This window comes from Dromaius novaehollandiae, chromosome 3 (genome assembly GCF_036370855.1).
Source record: "Dromaius novaehollandiae isolate bDroNov1 chromosome 3, bDroNov1.hap1, whole genome shotgun sequence".
NCBI classification, from domain to species: Eukaryota; Metazoa; Chordata; class Aves; order Casuariiformes; family Dromaiidae; genus Dromaius; species Dromaius novaehollandiae.
Window position 1 is genome coordinate 87,988,528 of NC_088100.1, and position 21,779 is coordinate 88,010,306.

A 21,779-nucleotide genomic window follows, 5' to 3' on the forward strand; every position below is an offset into this window, starting at 1 on the left:
GGATTAGATAGTCAAATTTAAATCAGTGATGCTCTATGGTTCTATATTAGGAACATTTTTACTCAATAAATACATCGATGATCTGGGATCACTGCTGCATGTACTGAAAGGCAGTAAAACTATTTGTGTCTTTCAAGAATGTGAAGAATTTCAGTGTGACAAAGCTACTGCAGTGAGCAAATGAAATACGGTGAAGAATTGCTCAAGGTAATACACATCAAAAGGAATAATCTGAAATACTTATACACTCTGCTTAGTTTTAAATGAACCAATGAAGAGATACTAACGTAACCTTCTCTTAAGCATGTAGTATTGAGAATAAAGAAAATAAATTACTATCAGTTGTAAAGGTACAAAATTTAAGGCACACTGAAAATATTATTTTTCCATGCTATGCAAATAAATTGCAGTTCTGGTCACTACTTTCAAAAAATCGCAAGAGAACAGAAGGGCTTCAAAGACAAAAGACAAAAAAAAAATCCCTGGAGTTGCAGAGAAGCAGGATGAGGAGAGAATGACTGGATTAGGCTTCAGTTTCAAAGGAAGGACTAGGACAAAAGGACGTAATGGCACAAATGACCAATAGCAGAATAAGAGTCAAATGAAAGGGACACATTCTCAGAAGAGTTCAGGAGCAGATTCTCAAACATTCAGCATCTACAGCTAGAACTAGACTCCATAATACTGCTCAGTAACTAGCAGTTCACATGGTGCCAATGCCAGCCAAACTCCCCCACCAGCTCAGCACCCAATATATACTAGCACCTTTAAAAAGAAAACAAAACAAAACAAAAAAAACAGCCTCTCCTTGAATGCTGCAAGGCATCTCCAAACTTGTGTGAACCTTTTCCCTTCCTAAATGAAAGTCTCACATTCAGGAGACTGGAATAAAAAGTCAACATAGGCAGGTTGTTCCATTAATTGCTATAAAGTTTTGTCCTACCATGAATCTGGTACTAGCCTCGAAGTATCCACAGCAAATTAAAGTCACGGTCCTTGGCCACTTTGGTTCATCTTAAATACAAGTTACTTCTAGCACGGTGTTTGGGAAGGGGAGGAACATTTGGGAAGGAAATATGCTGTGTATCCCATCTCCGCCTCCCTTGTGTCAGCACTGGCATCCATGCAGCTGAGCCAGGTCAACAAAACAGTCTAGCTGAAAACACACTGTAAAAAAAAATTTAAAAAATTAAAAAATAAAAAAGATTCTGACCTGATCAAAAGACTTCTAGCTCACCATACAGCTAGCATCAGCATAAAGGAGAGACAAGAAATAATTGGCCGAGGGCAAGAAAGAGACAAGGTAGCAGAGGCATCAGCATGAACTTATATAACCAGTGATTAGACAGATCACTGGTCTATCAGATAATAGCAATTCTCATTTGCCAGTTAAGCTGCATATTCAAGTTTGAGTGACTCAAATTTCTAAGAGCATCTTAAAGCAATGATGCTAAGATAGTTCTGAAGCAATATTACACCAAGAGATTCCCTGATACAACTTTACATTTTATACAAGCAAAATTAAAATATATCCTGACAAAATTAACTCCTTACATACATACACATAAAAATTAAGATAAAATATATGTAAACGATACAGGATCTCTACAAACCTCTGTACTCTGGCAAAACAGTTGAAAACACGCTTAAAATTCTCACTTTGAAAGTAACTTGAAATAAAATAGTTTGACATATATTTGTTAATCAGTAACTATAATTTAACCACATCAACAAAATCTTAGCAACACAGAGAGGCCAATATAAACCGATATTTTAAGCTGAGTAAGCCATGCAATACTTCCTACCATACTGGAAACAGTGCCAAGAAGATGAGAGCAGCGGGGTCAATAATGTATTTTCTTCGACTTACAGACTACCCAAGCTAAACTAATACAAGCTAAGAAACAACTCTAGTTTTTAACCTCTAGATTCTACATATTTATAAAATATTTTACTGCCTTATAACGTATGAAACTACTCATAATACCCACATAAGAATCATAATATTGTTCAATTCTAAAATGTACGTTTTACAGTATTTTATCTTCCATAATTTTGTTAAATTGCAATTGGCATAAATATGCAGGCAACTAGTTTTTTTAAAAAAATCTTTTTCTCTCTGTTTTTTCCGTCCTTCCCTGAATTAAAAAAAGCTGGACCAATTAGCTAAAACACAAAATTCTCCAGCCTACTATTTTACTAGCACATACATTTTGTCTCATTTTCAAAGACTCTTTACAAATTTTTTAAACAGAGTTGTAAATCATGAATCCCAAAATTCCAGCCTCAAGCTGGGACTGATAGATGGCTGACCTGAGTAAGATACAAATTTTTCTAGCCAAGTGTAGCAATCTCAGGATAAGGTTTGTCACTGGTTTTCACTAACATACACATATTTCGTGGTTTCTCAACTATAAGCACACATTTTTTCCTAATCTGAATTACTGAAAAGTTTTTAACAACTTAGTCTCCAAAATAGTTTTGACATGAAAGGCAATGTAATAACACATCTGATGACCTTAAAAAGACCCTAGCAAACTCTACAGTTGTTGTATTCAATGCAGAAGCCAAATTTTATACAAGAGAAAACAATAATAATCTCTTCCTAAAACTGGCATTTCTGAAATTCTGACTCATGTTACATATATAACCACCAATTATTTAACATTTGTGACACCAAAATAACAGGGACCAATACGAAACTGTATTTTTTAACATGTTTACATTAACAATGCATTAACAAAACAAATTTGATAAGGTTTAGTGTTTTTTTTTTCTTTTCTCCTAGAGAGCAAACAGCACAGTTTTCTAATCAATAAAAACAAAATGGAAACTGACTTACAACACTGACTTCAAAATCCTTGTGAAAGTCTGTACTGGTGATGTCACAAATGCTGTCACAGCTGAGCGGGTATTGTCTGTAGAGGGTTCAGAAACGTCCATTTTAATCAAAACGTTTATTAGAGGTAGCTGTGTATTTTGTTTCTACTTTACTGCATTACAGAATTCTCTAAGAATCATGGTTGCAACTTCCTTGCAAAAATAATAAATTAAATAAAATCTAAATAGCTGAAATGTACTGTAAGTATCTGATCTATAATGGATATAGAAACTCGTGTAAAAGGGTGACTGCTATAACTAACACAGTGCTATACTTTATGCTTCCATCAGGCTTTAATAATGATGCTATCCTAACACTGATGTAACATTCACATTTTCTGATTTGCTTAAAGCAAACTACAACTTATAATTTCCTCAGATTACTAAACTGCCAGTGATAAAGCACTGTAAGATGGAAAACACAATTTCTCCATACTTGGAGTATTTTTAAATTAAACCTAACCTTCACAGTACTTCAAAGCAACACATTATCTTCCATTTTTCCTGACTGCAAGATACTAACTTCTAAATAATCATTTTTCTTATGTCTGGAGGTTAACACAACATCTGAGTCAAGAAATCTTCATATCACTGGTCCAAAGCCCCAGAAAGAATTTTGGAGACAGATGTGGACACTTGTGCACTCAGTTTAGGGGAAAACTGTTTGACCCCTTCAGTTGCTACATGTCCCAAAGAAAACTTCTCCCTTCTCTCCTTTCTACCTGTGCAGCCTGGATACATGGCACTTCCAAAAGTGCAAGGGTGTACTGGGGAAGGAATGGGAATGGTGCAAGTGAATAAAGTGCTCTTAAGTATTCATCCTAACATTTAGAGCATACTAAATAGTAAGTATAGTAAGCAATAGAAATAGTAAGCTTTGTTTGATTTAAGTGATCTATATTGTATTACCCTTCCCATAAACCCCCAGTAAAGACAGCAAAATGAAGAAAGAAACCTTTCCAAGAATGACTTAAACTGAGAAAAATAAATTCTGGTACAGAACTTCTTAACAGATCTTTTAAAATTTTTATCTATGACATAAAAGCTGGAACAAATGACAACAGAATAAAGCTAAGCTTTTGCTTCAAATTTCAAACAGAAACAAACCTAATACCAGAATTAGGTATGAGGACATATGGGCAGTCTATCACCTGACTACCAAACTAGAGTACTAAAGCTAACACGTTTGTTAATCCCAAGAGGTAAAATGTTGCTTTGTCTTCTGGGGGTGTTGCTGCAGATGAGTGCCTGTTATGAAACCGATGCATTTTTTCATGCTGAAGTTCCCATGGGAATTCCAGTTCCTCAGTAATAGAAGAAACAGTTTTTTCATCTCCTCTGCCCTAAGAGTCTTCTATATTTTGGTTTATCAAGCATGCATGCAAGAAGAGCAAGTATCAGCAGCACAGCTTAAACAGCTTTAACAAAAAAATTTCTTCTGTTAGTCTACAGTTTAATTCAGTTAAATTTTATGGCAAGGCTCTTTAGATTTCAGTGACAATTTGATCTTTTTATCAACAGATCACATTTTGATAGGGAACGAATGACTGAAATTTAGTGACACAATTATCAGTTACAGACAACAAGCCCTCTTCAGACAACCTGAGATGCTTAAGGGGAGGAACATTTCCCAGAGATCTTGCTGTTCTCTAATGTACTATTTATCTCAGTATGCAACAGAGTAAGGTGCAGCCAAGTGATCAATGATATATATGTAAGCTGTAGAAACCTTCTAGTCCTCTAGAAGATTCTCATCCTCTTGAAATAAGTCTGTTTTCCCCACAGGAGATGATTATAAAGGTTGTTTTCAGAATCCTCCAGTTCTGACAAATTAACGCAGAGAATACCAGACACTGTTTTTCACTAAACCTCAGCTGGATCAGAGAAACCCTGCTTCCTCATCCTTCCCATCACGTATTCCAGGTGTCCTCTGTGTCAGATCTGCCAGCTGTGCAGCCCAGTAGTCCAGTTGGGAAAAAAAAAATTGGAGGGTAGGGAGAGTAGGATAGTTTTCTGTCAGATCAGATCACTGCCACCATCAGCCTTCAAGTCACAGTCTTGCCAAATTCACACAAAGTGGCAAGAGGGATGTGATCCAGACAGAGTTTAGCAGAACCTCCTCTGTCATCAGCAGCACACTGTTAGATCTGATTATCTGTGAAAGAAAATATCCTCTGGATACAGTTTTCAAAATTTCCCTCTCTCTCTGGCATATGGGATATGTGTTTGAATGATCTGGTTATGTGAACAACGAGTAGGATGGCTGTATGTTTCTCTCTTGTTGACTGTACAAGCACCAAAGCACAAGACATACAGCTCCTTGCTGCAGCCTCTGTATGTATGCAGGCATCCTGCAAAAGGATGGTCACGCTGCCCAGCTGCATCCTTTGTGGGCATTTGCTCCTTATGATTTAAAAGCAGAAATAGTAATACTGTTGCCTTCAATTAATAAGGAAAATTAACAGTGACTTATGTGATACTTTTAGCTACCCTCTCTCCCACAGTAAGTCTGTATCTGTGCTACCACAAATGCAACGCATTTAATCTTAGAGTGCGCACAAAAACATTGCACATGCTAGAGAAAGTAACCTTATGGTTTCTTTCAATGACTCCATTTACTTAACATATCAAAAGAATATTAAGAAATTACTCATTTACGATGAATAAGAACCTTCGCGAAGAGCAGTATAAGGACTAATGAGATTAACTTAGGAGAATAAGAAAACAAAAATGCACAGCAACGGAAGTATGTTAAACACACTACATTCTTTTAACAGCGTTCTAACTATCCACAGTACTGAGTACAAAAGTGCTAAAGCAGGGGCAAGAGCAGTACAGAATTAACAAGGAGTACCAAACACACTGGTAACTACAATAATTTTAAAATTTAATATTGATTCAATGTTTTTCAGGTGTCATATCAAAAGGCACACCTCAGCAAAGAAAAACTGGATTTTTAATGTTTCTTTTAAATAATAATATTCTGAGCAAGTCTTGGATAAACCCTTTGCAAGTTCACGTTCAACTACTAGTCTGAATATCTTGTATGTAAATCTGTGTAGGGCATTTTGTGATTTTTATTCGTGCTGTCATATACTTTCAGACAAAAAGGAACATCTGATCACTTAGTCTGACCTTATCATGGAAACAGGCCACAGAATTTCCTCCACTTATGCATATACTGGTAAAAAAAAAAAAAAAAAAAATTGGTTTTCTAGTGCTTATTTTCCAAAATGCATTCTCTCTTGGTTTGAAGGTATCAAGATACTCTTGGTATTTTTCAAATCTTCCTCTTACTCACCCTCATTGCTATAGAGAACTTTAATCTTCGTTCTAAATACATTTGGATTTAACACTCAGTCACAGAATTCCATTATTCCTTACCCTGCTAAATTAAATGCCCTTTACTTTACCCCATTAGGGTTCTTTCACATGGCAAGTCAACCAGATACCCTCAATATTCATACAGGTTCTTCAAATCTCATGCTCTACAGTCATTCTCTCCAACACTGAAAACATTATCATTATTCTTCTCTACTACTTTTCCAGGATTTAAATATTCATTTTAACATTAAATATTAAAAGAGAAACTAGAATGGAGCTCACAGTTCCCATCTCCTTGTGCCAATGATTTACTCCTCCGTACTCTTACTACACTCTTACTATGTATCTTCAAAGATGGCAAGGAAACTCTTGCACAATCTCACTAGGAACTCTCAGAATTACAAGCTTAAAAGAACCTCAAGATATTATCTAACTCAGTGGGTTTCAACCTTTTTCAGTTTGTGGACCCTTAAGATCTTCCAGGAGAAACATGGAGTCCTGCATACCAAAAGAAACACAAAGTTTTTACCCTGACAAGTTCGTTTGTTTTTTTCAGTTAACCTTTTGCATACTCTTCAGTACACATATCCCCCTAGGTCTGCAAACAACAGGATGGAAACTACTATTAATACTATTAACTTATTATTAGAAAGTCTCCCATAATGGAAAATTTCTCCATCTCCCCAGGAATCTATTCTAATGCTTCATGAGTAGGTTTAGCATTGGAGTGGAAAAAAAGGTGGCTAAATAAATCCAGAATGCAAATATTCGACATTAAGAGAAAAAATTATGCAAAAATGAGGAAAATGATCAAAAAAAAAAAAAAAGGCAAAGGATAAGCTCAAATGCCAGTAGCCTACAAACAGCCTGAGGCTATTAAAAATAGTATAATAGAAGGCCAGGAAAAAGAGCTGCCATAATTTAAAAGAAAACAAAAGTGGTCCCCCCCCTTCCCCTCCCCACCCAGCTGTCTTACTGGCAAAGTTAAAGAGGCTATTATAAGGAAAAAGTCAGTATTAAGAATGAAAACCTTGCCCAGATGAGAAGGAAAAGGAAAGACCATAACAAATGGCAGGTCACAAGTAAATAGAAAATTAAGAGGCCTAGAAAAGAATTTGAAGAGCATCTTGCAAATGATGCTCACACTGCTCTCCAAATGCATCAAAACCAGGACTCCAGGCAAGACATCAGTGGCACTGTTGGATAACAAAAGCACAGTAACAAAAGTATCTCAAGGACAGTGAGGCCACAGCAGAGAAGCACTACGAATTCTTTTCACTGGTCTTTACTGCTAAGGACACTGCAAAGATTTTCAAACCCAAACCAATCCCCACAGTAGACAGGTCAAAGCTACATGATTTTTACATAAATACGTAGGAATTACTAGGTACCGGTAAGTCACCAGGACTGGATGACAATCAGACAGGAGAACTGAAGAAACCGAAATGTGAAAGCACAGAACTGCTGGCCAAGGTGTGCAACCCATCACTACAAACGGCAACAGTCCCAGAAGACTGATGGATTGCTAGCACAACTCAAAACAAAAGGAGACTCTAGAGGGGATCCCAGGAACTACCTGCGAGTCTGACTTTCGCTCTTCGTTAGGTCAGTAGAGTCTCTAATAATAAGTGAGATCACAGTGCATGTGGGTAAACATGATCCCTCATGACAGGGCCAGCACAGCTACTGTGAAGGGAAAGCATGCCTTCTTGAACCTGCTGGAGTTGTACAAGCATGTCAATAAGCATGTGGATGAAGGCGACCCGGTAGGCATAAGATATTTCCATTTCCAAGCATGGCTGACAAGGTTCCTCACCAAACACAGTTAAAGAAACTAAGCTGCCACAGGACTGGGCGAGAGGATCTTGCACAGTCTGAAAGCTGGCTAAGGAACAGGGTAAAAAAGGTAATGCTTAATGGTCACTTTTTCAGATGAGGAACAGTCAGCAGTAGGGTCCCCCAGAGATCAGTGCTGGGATTATTTTTATACAGCATCTTCATCAGTGACCTGGACAATGGTGTAATCCAGGAACTCTTAAAACTTACAGATGACATTATGTTTTTCCAGACAGTCAAACGCCACGCCAATGGCATGGAAATCCAGAAGGACCTCACAAAACTGACCAGGCAAAAAAGGTGACAAATGAATGTCAGGTGGATAAATGTGAAGTAACATGTCAAGGAAAATAATAATAATAAAAAAAAGCTAAACTATGCCTCACAGTGTTTATCTTGGAACCAGGAATTATAGCTCAGGAGAGTGTCCTGGAGTCATCAACAGCTCTATGAAATCATGAGGTCATGTAGAGCAGCAGCCAAAAAAACCCCTGACAAAATGCTGGGCATTTCAAAAAGGGTACTGAGAACAAGAGAAAGGATGTCATTTTGCTGATAAAGAAAACATTGCTGTGCCTACGTCTTCATTACTATGCACACTCTGGTCTCCACATCTCAAGAAGGATCTAGTGGAATTATGAGAAAGTACGGAGAAGGGCAACCAAAATGATCTGGGGATGGAGCAGCTGTCTTTACAAGGAGAGGATAAAAAGGCAGGGACTCCTCAGACTTTTGTTCACCAAATCTCACAGTCGGAGAATTAGGGAACCTGGTAAAAATACCAGGAGATCCATTTAAAACATTAAAAAAAACATAAAAACAAACAAACAAACAGCAACAACAACAAAAAACCCTTCCCTAAGCAGCTTTCTTTTAAAAGGTACTTCTGAGACTTGCTGCCACAGGAGTGAGACTTGCTGCCACAGGAGGTTGTGGAAGCAGACAGCTAGCAGGTTCAAAAAGAAATTAAATTCATGGACAACAGATCCATAAATGGAAACCAGAAGGGCTATGCAGCGATGTACCATCTAACATTACTGATTGAACAAATCTGGACACTGGAAAAGTGCAAGGGGAATGAATTGTGAGAAAGTGGCCCAGCTTGCATGCTCTCCCTAAATACCACCTCCTTTGCCACTGCTGGTGACAGAATAGTGGACTAGATGGACCACAGGCATGACTCAGTATGCTATTTCTTATGTTATGATTACTTTAAAAAAGTCTTCCCAGTACACAAACCAACCTTCCCTGCCACAACTTAAATCCACATGGAGAACAGATTATATTCCACTTTTTCTTCTTTAGCCTAAAAAACTGCAGTTCTTTTAACCTACACTGACAGGTCACATTTCCTGTATTGCTGAACACTCTCATTTCTTTCTGCTGGTCTCTTCACAGTCCACATCTTTCTTCAACTGCAGCACCCAGAAATGGATGCAGCTGTCCAACTGAGACCTGAACTACTCAGTGGAGCAGAAAGATGCATTCTGCAGGCTCTGTTACTGCATGTCTGTGTTTGCCTTCTTTATAATATCAAGAGATAATTAATATTCAACTTGTGATCCATGGTAACTGCTGAATTCTTTTCTGAAGAGCTACTACCTAACCACTTGTTCTGAGTCCTTTTCTTTGTACAGTTGATCATTCTAGGGTGCACAGCACACTCATGCCTCCCAAATAGCTTCCAGTTCCTTACAGATCATGTCTCCAGGTTGCTGGTATCATTCTGAAGTTGAATCCCATCCTCTAATACACCTGCAGCCCCTTTCACCCTGGAGACACCTGAAAATGTAATAAGCATTCTCTTTCCCATTACTTAGCTCATCAATGAAAGTACTGCATAGACAGAATGCATGTCAGAGCTTAGCAAAATTCTGTACCATGTACACTTCCACTTTGATAGAAAACCTTTAATAATTACTCAGCACCTTTTTCTAACGGTTTTGCTGTTAGAAACAAACATCACAGTTGTTTCATGTAATGTATGCTGCTTGTTTCCCTATAAAAAATTTTATTCATAGTATCAGAAGCTTGACTAAATTCAAGATAGGACATCCGAAGCTTCTCTCCTATATACAGACTGCTACCTTGTCAATGAAACGAAATTTGATTAGTTTGATACAATTTAACCTTGCCAAATCCACAATGACTCATCTATTTATTTTCTATATACTCAGTTTCCTTGTTCCAGTGTTCTCCCTTAAATTAAGTTGATGTTAAGCATTTTGCCGTACTAAAACACATTTTGTTTGAACATGAAAAAGCATGAAAAGCAATCCAGATTACTTCCTCAGTGTTGTTTATTATTACATTCCAGTCTATGTTATCTATAAATTTTATCAGCAATGATTTAGTATTCGCTTCCTGAAGTACTGAAGCTATCAAATAGAGCCAGACATAAAACTGATCTCTCTAGAAGAGAGTCAAATAGAACTTGACTTCATGCACCTTAGCCCCCAAATTTTTAGACATACCTTCCAGTGTGACTTTGCCCAGAAAGAGAGTCATATAAAATTATGACAGAAAAAAAAAAGGAATCCAGCTTAGTCTCAAAAGCAGCGAAGTATTTACTAAAGCTCTATTTCTTTTGTTTACAACATGACCAATATTTAACTCTGGCATTAACACAACATAGTAAGAGTGTTCCAGAATAATGGCATAATTAACTCAAAATGCGCACTGCAAATATAAAAGAAAAACACCTTCAAATATTCAACAAATAGCACCTTGCCACAACTATTGTTATCTGCTGCTGCCAATCAGTATTGTTATGGTTGTACAAAGACTTCAGTGCACCAGACTGTCGCTAATTATGTATATTCAAGTGATTAGCAAGCACTTGTTGCCTCGTTCACACCACCCTCCAAACAGCAGCCTTTGAGAGGAGAATAGACTGCAAATTTATTGAGAGAACACTGTTAATCCTTTGGGGAGAATGTAAATGTAAACAGGACTACTCTACATCAAGGTGCTTTGACAACAAAAATCATCTGCATAAACACATGCTCAACAACAAACAGGTGTTCTATTTCACAACTAGCGCCCATTTGATGCTTTCAAGTAAGCATTATGCACAAACTGTTAGAAGTACTTTGAAACCAGCTGCAATTACTATAATTAGCTGTTTCCCTACACTTTGGTTTTTTTCCTCTGTACCTGTTCAGTATTGTGTTGGTTGCAATCTATAAACTCAAAGTGAACCTAAGGTTCTAGCCTCTTGTTTAAAGATTACTATCCTCTCAGTTCAGGCTGAACTATGATAAATTCATAGTTATTATTAAAGTGCCACCAGTAATAAGAAGATGTTTGCAAAAAATAACTTAACAGTCCTACAAATGTCTGGTCACTCATGTAACACTCATCGTGAATAGGAAAACAAGGACAACTGCCAAAATAGCACCATAAAAATAGTAAGCCTTCAATGTTCAGGATTTCCCTTTTTAACAGAAATGTTCCCAGGAACTAACATGATTTATTTTTAATAACAAGAACTTCACTTCTAGTTTTATCAGACAATAGGTGGGTGAAAGTATTGTCTGTAGACAGCTACTGCTCCTAGTTAATGTTTAAGAAAAAATTATTTGGTCAGAATGTGTGTGCTTCCCTCTGTTTAATGAATACAAAATACACTCAAAGCACCCCTACATAGTTTTTTCATTGTTTAAATAATGTATTCAAGTGTCATTCCATTCCTGCTTCTCAGCCTTTTGCTGCATCTACACAGCTGTTTATTTTCAGGCATCTTACTGAACAACAGTTCCAATTGCTCTACCATAGCGATGCATTTCTATAGGGGAGTTCAATATGAACAATAAACAGTCTAGTGGCCTTGTCTCCAAAATCAAACCCTAAGGTGCTAATTCTCATAAACTAGGGTGGCAGTGCCACCTATAGCTAAACTCTCTGGTTCTACTAGCTTATGATTTGCCAGATTTGAACTACTGAACTGAGTAATTCCATATTCAGCATCTGCCAAAAGATGAAATTTTTCACAAATGAAAAGCTTAACAAGCTTACCTGGGACTGCACAGAGAGTAAGAACACAGCTGGGAAAAAGGGCTACAGATGATAAATACATAGTGCTAGGATAAGGGCAGGCTATAGTAGACTGAAAGAAAGAGTTCAACCCTGAGTGAACAGGCAGGAAAATCTATGACCAGAGTACAGCACCGTTCCAGGACTGGTAGGTAGTCTACTATTCACAGGTGACTGACATCCTCCATCAATATCAAAATCTATCTGAGGTCCTGCTACTGGTTCTCCATCTGTAATAGAAGAGGTCTATTTTTACCGATGTCCACGTTGGGTGACCTACAGAGCTCTGTAAAGTTCTAACAAGGTCTACTGCATATTTTCACCAGCTTCTTCTCAGCTGGAAATGATACAATAGCTTCAATTCTGCTGGGTCAGCCAAGCAATATACACTGTATTCATAACAGTTATTTCCTAAGAGACCTAAAGAATGAGTACAAAGATTAATAAAAGGTTGTAATATTACGAGACCTCCCACAAAGATGTAGAGGACATCGTATGTCTGGCAAATTCCAAGTCCAGTTGATTTCTGGGCTTCTTCCAGAGAGATACTACCCTTTGAGTAACCCAGACAGAGGATGACAAGTAAACTGATGCTCTCAGTCTGTCCATTAGCTAAGGCTAATGGACAAACTGCATAGCCCCTGCAGACAGGGGCTATGCAGTGGACCCAGCAGTTTCAATTGTACAAGAAAGCCTCACAGTGAAACTGAATTTCTTTTTCGCCATTGCTTTTTTCTTGACAAACAGAAAATTCTAGTAGATTTTCTAAAAAATAAAGACCGCTACATGGACACAAGCATACTGAGCTTCTATATTCAAATATGAAGAAACACCAGAATTAGTGTTACATGTGGGATCTCAAGCTCTTAATATAAATTACCAACTGTATGTGAGAGAATGTGGTCTTGCATTAGGGTAATCTTTGTGATTTGTATTCCTAGCTCTTACACTGTAATCCTAACAGTCAAATTTCACAATACAGCCAGCCACTGAAAAATGTAACCCCTCCATAGCATCACCTGCAGTGAGGTAATTCAAGGAGCTAAATCAGCAGAAAACAAGTAACTTTTCTGTCTGTTAAGAGTTATTTTTTTTTCTGGCAGTTTAATTCCCTGAACCAACACTGCTCACTTAGATGAACACTACTAATACAGCAAAGGATGTAGTAGAAATGCATATGCAAAGGTCACAGTGAGCAGGTCCCTCTCCCCCCTCCTAGAGACAACCAGATATCCAGTTTAGCTAATCCAAGTACATCATAATCTCTCTGTCTCAGAACATGAGCAAACATGCAGTGGTTTAAACTGTTCTGATTTTGCAGTAAAATAGATTATGCATTAATAATTTGTTACAGAATTTCTGACGGGAACAGTAACTTCTACTGTCACACCACGCAACAGGGTTGGAAGGGGGGAAATCAACAGCTATGAAATGCTTGAACAGCTTCAAACAGATATATGAATAAGGTTCAGCTATTTCGTTGTCAAGTAAGTCTGCTATACGTTAAACAGCAACTACTTCTATAAGGGTGTCTACTACTCATTCAGATCACCCTCACAAAAAGTTACATGCAGACACATACTCATTTTGTTTGTTTGCTTAAGACTCTTTCGGAGACTCAAAGGGAGCTAATTAACAAAAATACGGTATTGAATTCAAGCATAAGGAGGAGTTTATGGCCTAGTATTCCATTTACACACACAAGCATGTATTGTTTCTTGTTTCAAATAAAAGCTGTGAGAGGAAGGAAAAGCACAGCACATAACCAAAAGTTTCTTTGGAGGTCACTATCAGCATTTGCAAAGAAATACACGTTATTTGATAAAAAGTGTTAAAGCTTGACAAAAGAGTAACATCCTGCAAAATCTATGCATATGTTTACACTCACTATAATACAGAGACTACATACATAAGACTATTTGGAGCTTTATGGCTTTACAGTTACCTCTGATTTACTGCTTTTCATAACACTCTTTACTTAAAGCCCCTTTTTCCATGAATGCTCCATTCAGAATTTTTGTCTTTTGCATGTGTTCTGATGGAAGGCGAAATCTTTCTAAAAACAGAGCTGGGCAGGTGTAAAAGACAGAAACTTCTGTAGCAAGCTTATGTTCTTTCCTAAGGTTCTATGCACATCTCAATACCAAACTATTGTTCTAATTCTAATTCTTCCTGCAAAACACTATGTAGCAATTACAAAAACATTACATAGGAGTAAGTCAGACCTGACTGCTGGGTTTCCTCAGGAAGGATTCCTGAGGATCTTCAGGATGAACCTGTCACTCCTTACAAAACTCAAATAAGCAAGGCAAGGTGAAGTCTGATGAGAAAGAAGAGTCCTTCCTTCAGAACTCCAAAGAGTACTTTCTTGGCTAGCAGCCAGCAGGTATGTAAGGGTAAGGAACTACACATGCTAAAGCATCACATCTACACAAGCCTTACCTGTATTTTTCATATTATTTTGAAGCCTTCCTGTTAAGGACCACTAATGTGCATTGCCAGAGAAAATGCAGTGTTTATTACTCTGTTGAAGAAAGCATGGGCAATCCAACTGTGCTCAATATTCTCCAAATGAAGTAATGTAGCCCAGTGCTCTAGCCAGCCACCCAGCTTGGGTGAGCAAACTTTGGTCAAAACAGGTTTTAATGAGGTAAAAGTTCATATGATTGTTGGTAAGGAAAGAAAAAACTCCTTTCAGAGAGTCTCTCTTTTGTTGCAATGACTCCATACAGGTTGTGCACATCAGTTGTATCCACTGCAAAAGTGAAACACTCCCAGGCTGCTATGAGAGGTGGTACAATGCTGCAAGAGTTGCAGCTAACAGACTGGTTGACAGGGCATACTAACAGGCATAACTAATGGGAGCAGCTGGAGACAAATCCAGGTACTGGAAAAGACTAGTAGTGAACAAAGCAGTCAGCAAAGGTAACAGAAACAACCAGACATGGATGATGCAGTCTTCCAATCATTATTCCAAAGTACGAATGTCTTCAGAAGAGTGACTACTTAAAGTTATTACTGTTCATATGACCCTGGCAACCTGGGACCAATGAATTACCCTGACCACTGACTACCTTAAGGTATGACAACAAACTGTGAACAGAATACATCTAGAAGAACAGGATTAGTGGCTGGCTACTTCAGCAAGCCCTCACTGCTGTAGGAGATTTTGGTTACAACTACTGCTGACATGTTTTGGGCATGGTTATTGGGCTGACTATTATGATTCTTTTACAGATGGTTCAGCTTCCCAAACTGATCTTTCATTGTCTTTCCCTCCTGTTCCATGAATTGTTTGTGATTAGGAAAGTACTGTCATACTGCTCACAGACCACCTAGAAATCGTAAGTCAGTATCGCAGTTTTCTTGGTAGGAATTGAAGTTGGTGTTGGTTAAGTGTTTCAACACGGACCCCTCAAAACTGTTACAACAGGGGTTTGGCAAAAGAACTGCCTCTTCCTACTCTTCCCAAAGACTGAACTTCCGGAAAGAGTGCATTCCTACTACCCCTTCAAAAACTTGTGTTGTAAGAGGTGTTCGCTGGTTTCCTCCATTCCTCAGTCCTCCTAATTTCCTGCAAAAAAACCCAAAACAAAGTCATATGCTTACAGAAAACTTACATGGTCTTTGAAATCCTTCTTCAGCAGACTGGGTGAGAGTACTGTACTGGTTTGTTGTTTAATAGATAAGCATTGTCTAGTGGCTGGAACAGTATTTAAAAGGGGTGAGACAGCAGTAGTTGTACAAATAAGTACACTTTCAAAAGCAGTTTGTTAAACAGGGACATATGATAACTAAAACAATATAATGCATTTACATCTATGGCTGACAAAATGAAATTGCTTACGCCAAACTATCCATAGCCAAGCCAGTGCATTGTGATGGAGATTAGAATCCCCAGCTCCACTCTAACTGCAGCACAACAGATCTTTGTGGTACTCATTTTCACCACTCTAATACAGTGGCCAGCAGTTGCTCCTCTTATATCCTGTTCCCATAGAGGGAAAGGGCTGTCTGGGGCTTTCAGCGCGGTGCCCGAGCATGATGTCATTCTGGTACTGAGGCGAGGAACAGTAAGTACCAGGAAGTGTCAAACCCTCGCATTCTGCATGGCAATCAGCACATGGACACAGGTTGTAAATCTGGAAAGGGACCAGTCAGATTTTAGATCACAATTTTAGTTTTGGAGGCAGCTGTGTGTAATAAACAGAATGTTTACTGCTGTTACACAGGATCGTTCAAATGTAAACATTAATACCATAGCAGGATTCCCAGTTTACAGTGCAGCCTTAAATGAAAAAAAAGAAGAAATAAAAATAGCTGATCTCTAGTAGAGGTAGTAAATCTGTAAATGTTGATTCCTAAATACTTTTAGATGATTCCCTTCCCCTCTTCCACAAAATACCTTTGCAGTGACATCACTACAGTTTTAAACAGCAACCTACATTAATGACCTTGAGAAGTTAAACAGAAGGAGGAAACAATGGATGAGATCATCGGGGGGGGGGGGGGGGGGAATGTTTCTTTTCACAAGTTACCACCACTTTTTTTTTTTTTTAATTTTTACTTTTTTAAAAAAATTTGCATCCTAAAGCTTTTCTCAGTCTCTCCATTATGTAACAGTTCTTTAGGAAACCGCCAGCTACCCTGACAACTGGGATGTTTTGCCAGAGTGGCTTTGTCTAAATCCTAAAGCAGTACTTGGCTATGCATTGAGCCCAGTGGCTGCCTGTGATGTGAATGCCAATTAAGAGTACTGCCCCTCTTGTCTGACAAGTCAGACACTTAAAGGTCTATTTGAGGTCAGCAAACTGTCTGGGCTACTTTCATAAGCCTAAGAGACCAAAACACACAGCCAACACATCCCTTTCCTTGAACTGTAAGAGTGGGCAATGAGAGTTTAATGTACAATTGTTATTACACTTTATTTTAAGCAGAAAAAAATACATATTCTTCAAGTTTTATTTCCGTTTTGAAATCTTAATTTAATTCCCCGCATTATCAATGACATTCAACCCCCTAGTGGACAGGTAGGGATGAAGACTTTCTAAATTACCTGTACGTTAAATAATCAGCCAAATCAACAAACGTATTCAAACCTTCAAGTAATATGATGTTAAAGATTACCAACAGCTAATACTGAAACACATAATGTCTCCAGTTTTACACATACAAACAACAACAAAATAAGGCCAGTAAAGTAGCCCTTGTTGAATGAATGTGTACACTCACGTATCTAACACGTTAACTTCAGTGTACTGGCTTTACACTTCTTGATTCTCAAACTTTCCTGAGAGTCTGCATTCAAAGAAGCTCTATATTGCATACCTAAAACTACCATTCTTTCTTGTAAATGATGAGAAATACTGCAGCAGGCCAAAAAGCATTTTTGTTTGCTCAGATGAGTTACAAACATCCTGAGATTCTTTTTTGCATACTAACAGCCGATCTTTTAAGACAGCGACGGACACATAATCCATCAACATCAGTAATTATGAGGAAGCAGTAACTTCCATTCCCATCTTTTACATCACTTCTTTTGGACGCAGAGATGTAACTGTCTGCTAGTTAAACAGAATGTTAACTTATTTTCTTTCTTACTGTTGTTTATGACATAATCAGTGAAATATTATCTTGTTTTATGAGACATACAATGCATACCAACTTTTTTTCTAAAATATTTAGCTATAACTATGAGCTGAGGCAACTTTCTAATCTAAGAAACTGTATGGGTCACATTTTTAGTTTCACTACTTTCCTGTTGTAACGGGTAATTTGAGTTTCAATTCATTTCATGGGAAATTTCAATTCAAACACTGAATTCCTACACATGAGCACCTTTCACTAAAACCAAAAGGAAAGGATGCCTTGCTTTCTAGAATGATGAAGAATAAAGACAACTGAATTTCCCATTTCCAATGATATTCAAATCTTTTCATGCACATTTAGTGAAAATCTGCATTACTGGATATTTAGCATACAAAATTCCAAGAGATGAGATGAAGGAAAATTGTAATGTATCTATCGATTTTTAGAAGGGATTTTTATTTTAGACATTACAGTTTAAAAGTTAATGAAAAAATGTAAAATTACTCATTAACTTGTCATACAAAACTGCAAACTAAAGAAAAGACAGTTAAGAGAACAGCCTTGCTAAAACTAAAGCTAAATCTACCACTGAGAAAGGCTGCTAATATGTCTATGAACTTGCAAATTACTCCTTGTGTGGATAAGCTAACAATAGAATTTCACTGATATTTTTGGCATAATATCTTGAGGAGGAGTTGCTTTTTAGCTGTATGTTACCTATGACAATTCATTCATTCTCGAAGTTACTGTGAGCAAGCAGAACTGGCATAGAGTAACAGTTACATAAGTGATTAAAAAAAAACTATGTATTTTTATACAGATATAGATATATAAAGATGGTATTTAAAACTGCATTAAAAATATTTAAACAAGAGCTAGGTTACAGAGCAGTATCTTTCCTAAAAGGAATTTAATAAAGCATGTATATTATATTCTTTTTAATCCATAACCTTCATTACAATACATTCATTTTCTCTAAATCTCAAAAGCATTGACCCTTATTCCCTGGACAATAAAGGCATTTTACAGATACATCCTTACACAAAGCTTACACATAACTTTCTGAAGATATTCCTAAATGTTTCTCCCAACCTCCCAACTTCTAAGTCAGGTTCCCTGCATTTCTGTTGCAGATGTCTACAAAATATAGTGAGCACCTTTCATAGCAGTAGGTTTCTCTCAGAAGCCTCTGGCTTTGATAGGACACATCTCCAAATTTCGTTCCGTCTTCCACATGCACAGGCTGTTGAGGTGTTGTGGAAATCTTTCTTCCTTCCTAACAAAGTGCTGAGAAAAGAGCTACTTAAGCCAGTGCTGCAAAAGGAAAATCAGATCTCACAGAACAGCAGTTGAAATTACATCACCGTTAATGTCAATAGTGGCTTGGGGCCAGAACATCAAATTTTCATTACATAAACCTAAAGCAGTTTCTACCCTGAAAAAGTATTTTATGACCCTCCAAAGTGATCAACTAGGCCTCGTACAACCATGGAAAAATTAGCCTTGTACGACCATGGAAAAATTAGCCTTTTTCTGGTGATCTTCACAAGCTGGTAAAGGGCAGGGGGGAACTAAGTTAATGTGGAAGAAAAAACAAAAAAATCAATAAACCGTGCAGCAATTTGTAATCTCAAGTATTCAAAGCCTGCAACCATGCTTTCAGTACTGCTCAAAGGCACATACTTGACACTCTTCTATAGTAACACCCACCTCCAGGATAACAGTGAGCTGATTAATCACTTACTGGTGGGCACTGGAAGACAAGTTGCCAGAGGAAGAATTTCAAAGTCTACTGCACAGTTTGAGGTAACTGATTTGGTTCCCTAGTGCTCTTGCCTGGGGGTGACCTCCCCATGATTTTCAAAAAAGTGAATTATCAAAGTTTTGTAACTCCTGTTTGTTAGACCAGGTCTGCACTACTAATTTATCTCATCAGCTGCTTTGCTTGCTGGCTGATCTCAGAAACAGCTATATATTAAGTGAAAGCCTATTAAGAAAAATACCATGATAAAAGTAACTGCCCATTTTGGTTTTCCCCCTTTTCCTTCTCTCACAGTATCCATGCAACATCATAGTGGTTATTCAAGAAGCAATTTTACATATTGACTTTATTTACAAGACTCTCAGTACATGGCAACAACCTTCATACTCTTAACAGCCAAAATCTTTATGTTCAGCACTACTGAAGAGCAGCTGGAAAATACAACAGTTTCAAAAGGATGCCAACTAGAGAAGTATCAGCTGATGTGTGAAATACATAAAGGCCATGCATGTTTGTCCAAGCCCCAAAATTACAGATTTTTACATATTGTGGGATACCTATCACAATAAATATTTATATGTTGAGCGTAACAGTGAAGTGCTGATTTACTCCATCCATTTGGATTTACTCTTCTGGTTAAGTTTTACATAGCAGGGAAGAAACAAAGTAACTTTCCTAGAATGCTTTCTTCCCTCCTCAGTTCTCCAGTCTGTACCATCCTACACATTTTATTTATAGTCCTGTTCTAATACTTTAGCCTCCTTTTACTCACTTTATGTAAGTGTAGAGCTACTATACTTCCAACAATTTTTAAGAATTCTATCTTAAATCAACCCCAATCCCATTCAAGCCTACAAATTTAGACTCTGTAGAACAAATATTCTAGAATATAAAAAGCCAATGTGCCACATTCTCTTCTAAAGTGAAAAAAGTCCACTTCATAAATTTTTTTAAAAATTGTAAAGAAAGAGCAATGGTGGACACAAGGTATGAAGTGAGTATGAGCACAATGATCCCCTCTGCCTTTGGGTTCATAACTGAATCACCTTCCCTATCTTTTGCTAAAAGCTCTGGATATGATAAGGAAGGGGAAAAAAAGTATATAGCAAAATAGATTGTCCAAAGATAATCTTAGCTATCCTGGACTGTTGCAAAGTTTAGACATCAGGTGAGAAATCTAACATTTCTTGATGAGCAAATTCCATAAATGTCCATTACTGATCATCGCTACTCTTTTCTGATAACTTCTGATCTTTTTACAGCAGCTCATATATGTACACTTACATCTGTTGCCATTCTCACAAGCAGAGGACTCTAACTTAAAAAAGATTTTAATTACTAGATTTACAAGTCTGATCACATTTTTGAGGATTTTCACCCAAGCTGCTGTGCCAGAAAAGCATGGCAATAAACTTCTTTAGGTTCACATGTTAATATAAATCAGACTGAGTGCTTTCTCAAACCTCTTCCTGTGGAAAGGATGAATGAGATAAGTAATACAAAAAGTAACAAAATAGCTCTCTTTCAAAACAAACTTTCTGTAGTGTCTTTACTATCCTTTTAAAAAACCTTTGGCCTTTATGAAACGATGGTTTAGCTTTGTGTTTGTTTACATTTGCCAATTATTCAATAAGTGTTATCAAGGCAGATTCTCCTAAGCAATTCCAACTTTGTCTGCGCTCTTCCAACTGTTACATGGCTCAAGGTGATTCCAATCTCAAAGAGTTCCAAAGCAGATCCAGAGCTGAAAACCTCAAATCCTGACATCAGTACTGAACAAATTAGTATACACCATTCTCAAGAACAGAATTAGCAGGCAAACAGATAACTACAACAAAACTGTCAAAACAGCTTTTGTAAAAAGCAATTACAGAAATCTATTGGAGTGTGCGTGTGTGTGTCTGTGCATGTGTGTGAGAGGTGTTTTGGGGTCTTTTTTTGTTTTTTGTTTGTTTGTTTTTAAGACCCAGTACTAACATCTAGCTCAAGAAAAAAAAATCCAGTTGACACAAGCTACTTAGATTTCCAAATGATATCCAATAATAGCCCTAACCAAAGGCTAGCAAAGAAACTAAGCTTCCACAGGTTAAAAGGGATGAACCTCTAAAGAAAAGAAAAACACAGACACACAGACACACACACAGACACACACACACAGACACACACACACACAGACACACACACACACAGACACACACACACACAGACACACACACACACACAGACACACACACACACACAGACACACACACACACACAGACACACACACACACACAGACACACACACACACAGACACACACAGACACACCAGGCAACAAAAAGGCAGAGTAAACAGTCAGTTCTCACAACGA

General features: G+C 37.6%; 1 protein-coding gene across 12 annotated transcripts in view; it reads right to left on the reverse strand.

The window, feature by feature from the left end:
* The window catches only part of AKT3 (AKT serine/threonine kinase 3), a 159,624-nt gene that overhangs the window by 90,471 nt on the left and 47,374 nt on the right, over positions 1-21,779 (reverse strand). Inside the window, exons 2-3 of one of the 12 annotated variants that reach the window (XM_064509406.1) lie at positions 2,843-2,918; positions 944-1,167 (exon numbers count right to left, since the gene is read on the reverse strand). The exons of 10 other annotated variants lie outside the window; for them this stretch is intronic. The gene's annotated coding sequence lies outside the window, so the exon portion shown is untranslated. The remainder of the gene's footprint in view (positions 1-943; positions 1,168-2,842; positions 2,919-21,779) is intronic. One more of the 12 variants, XM_064509405.1, reaches the window with a different exon arrangement.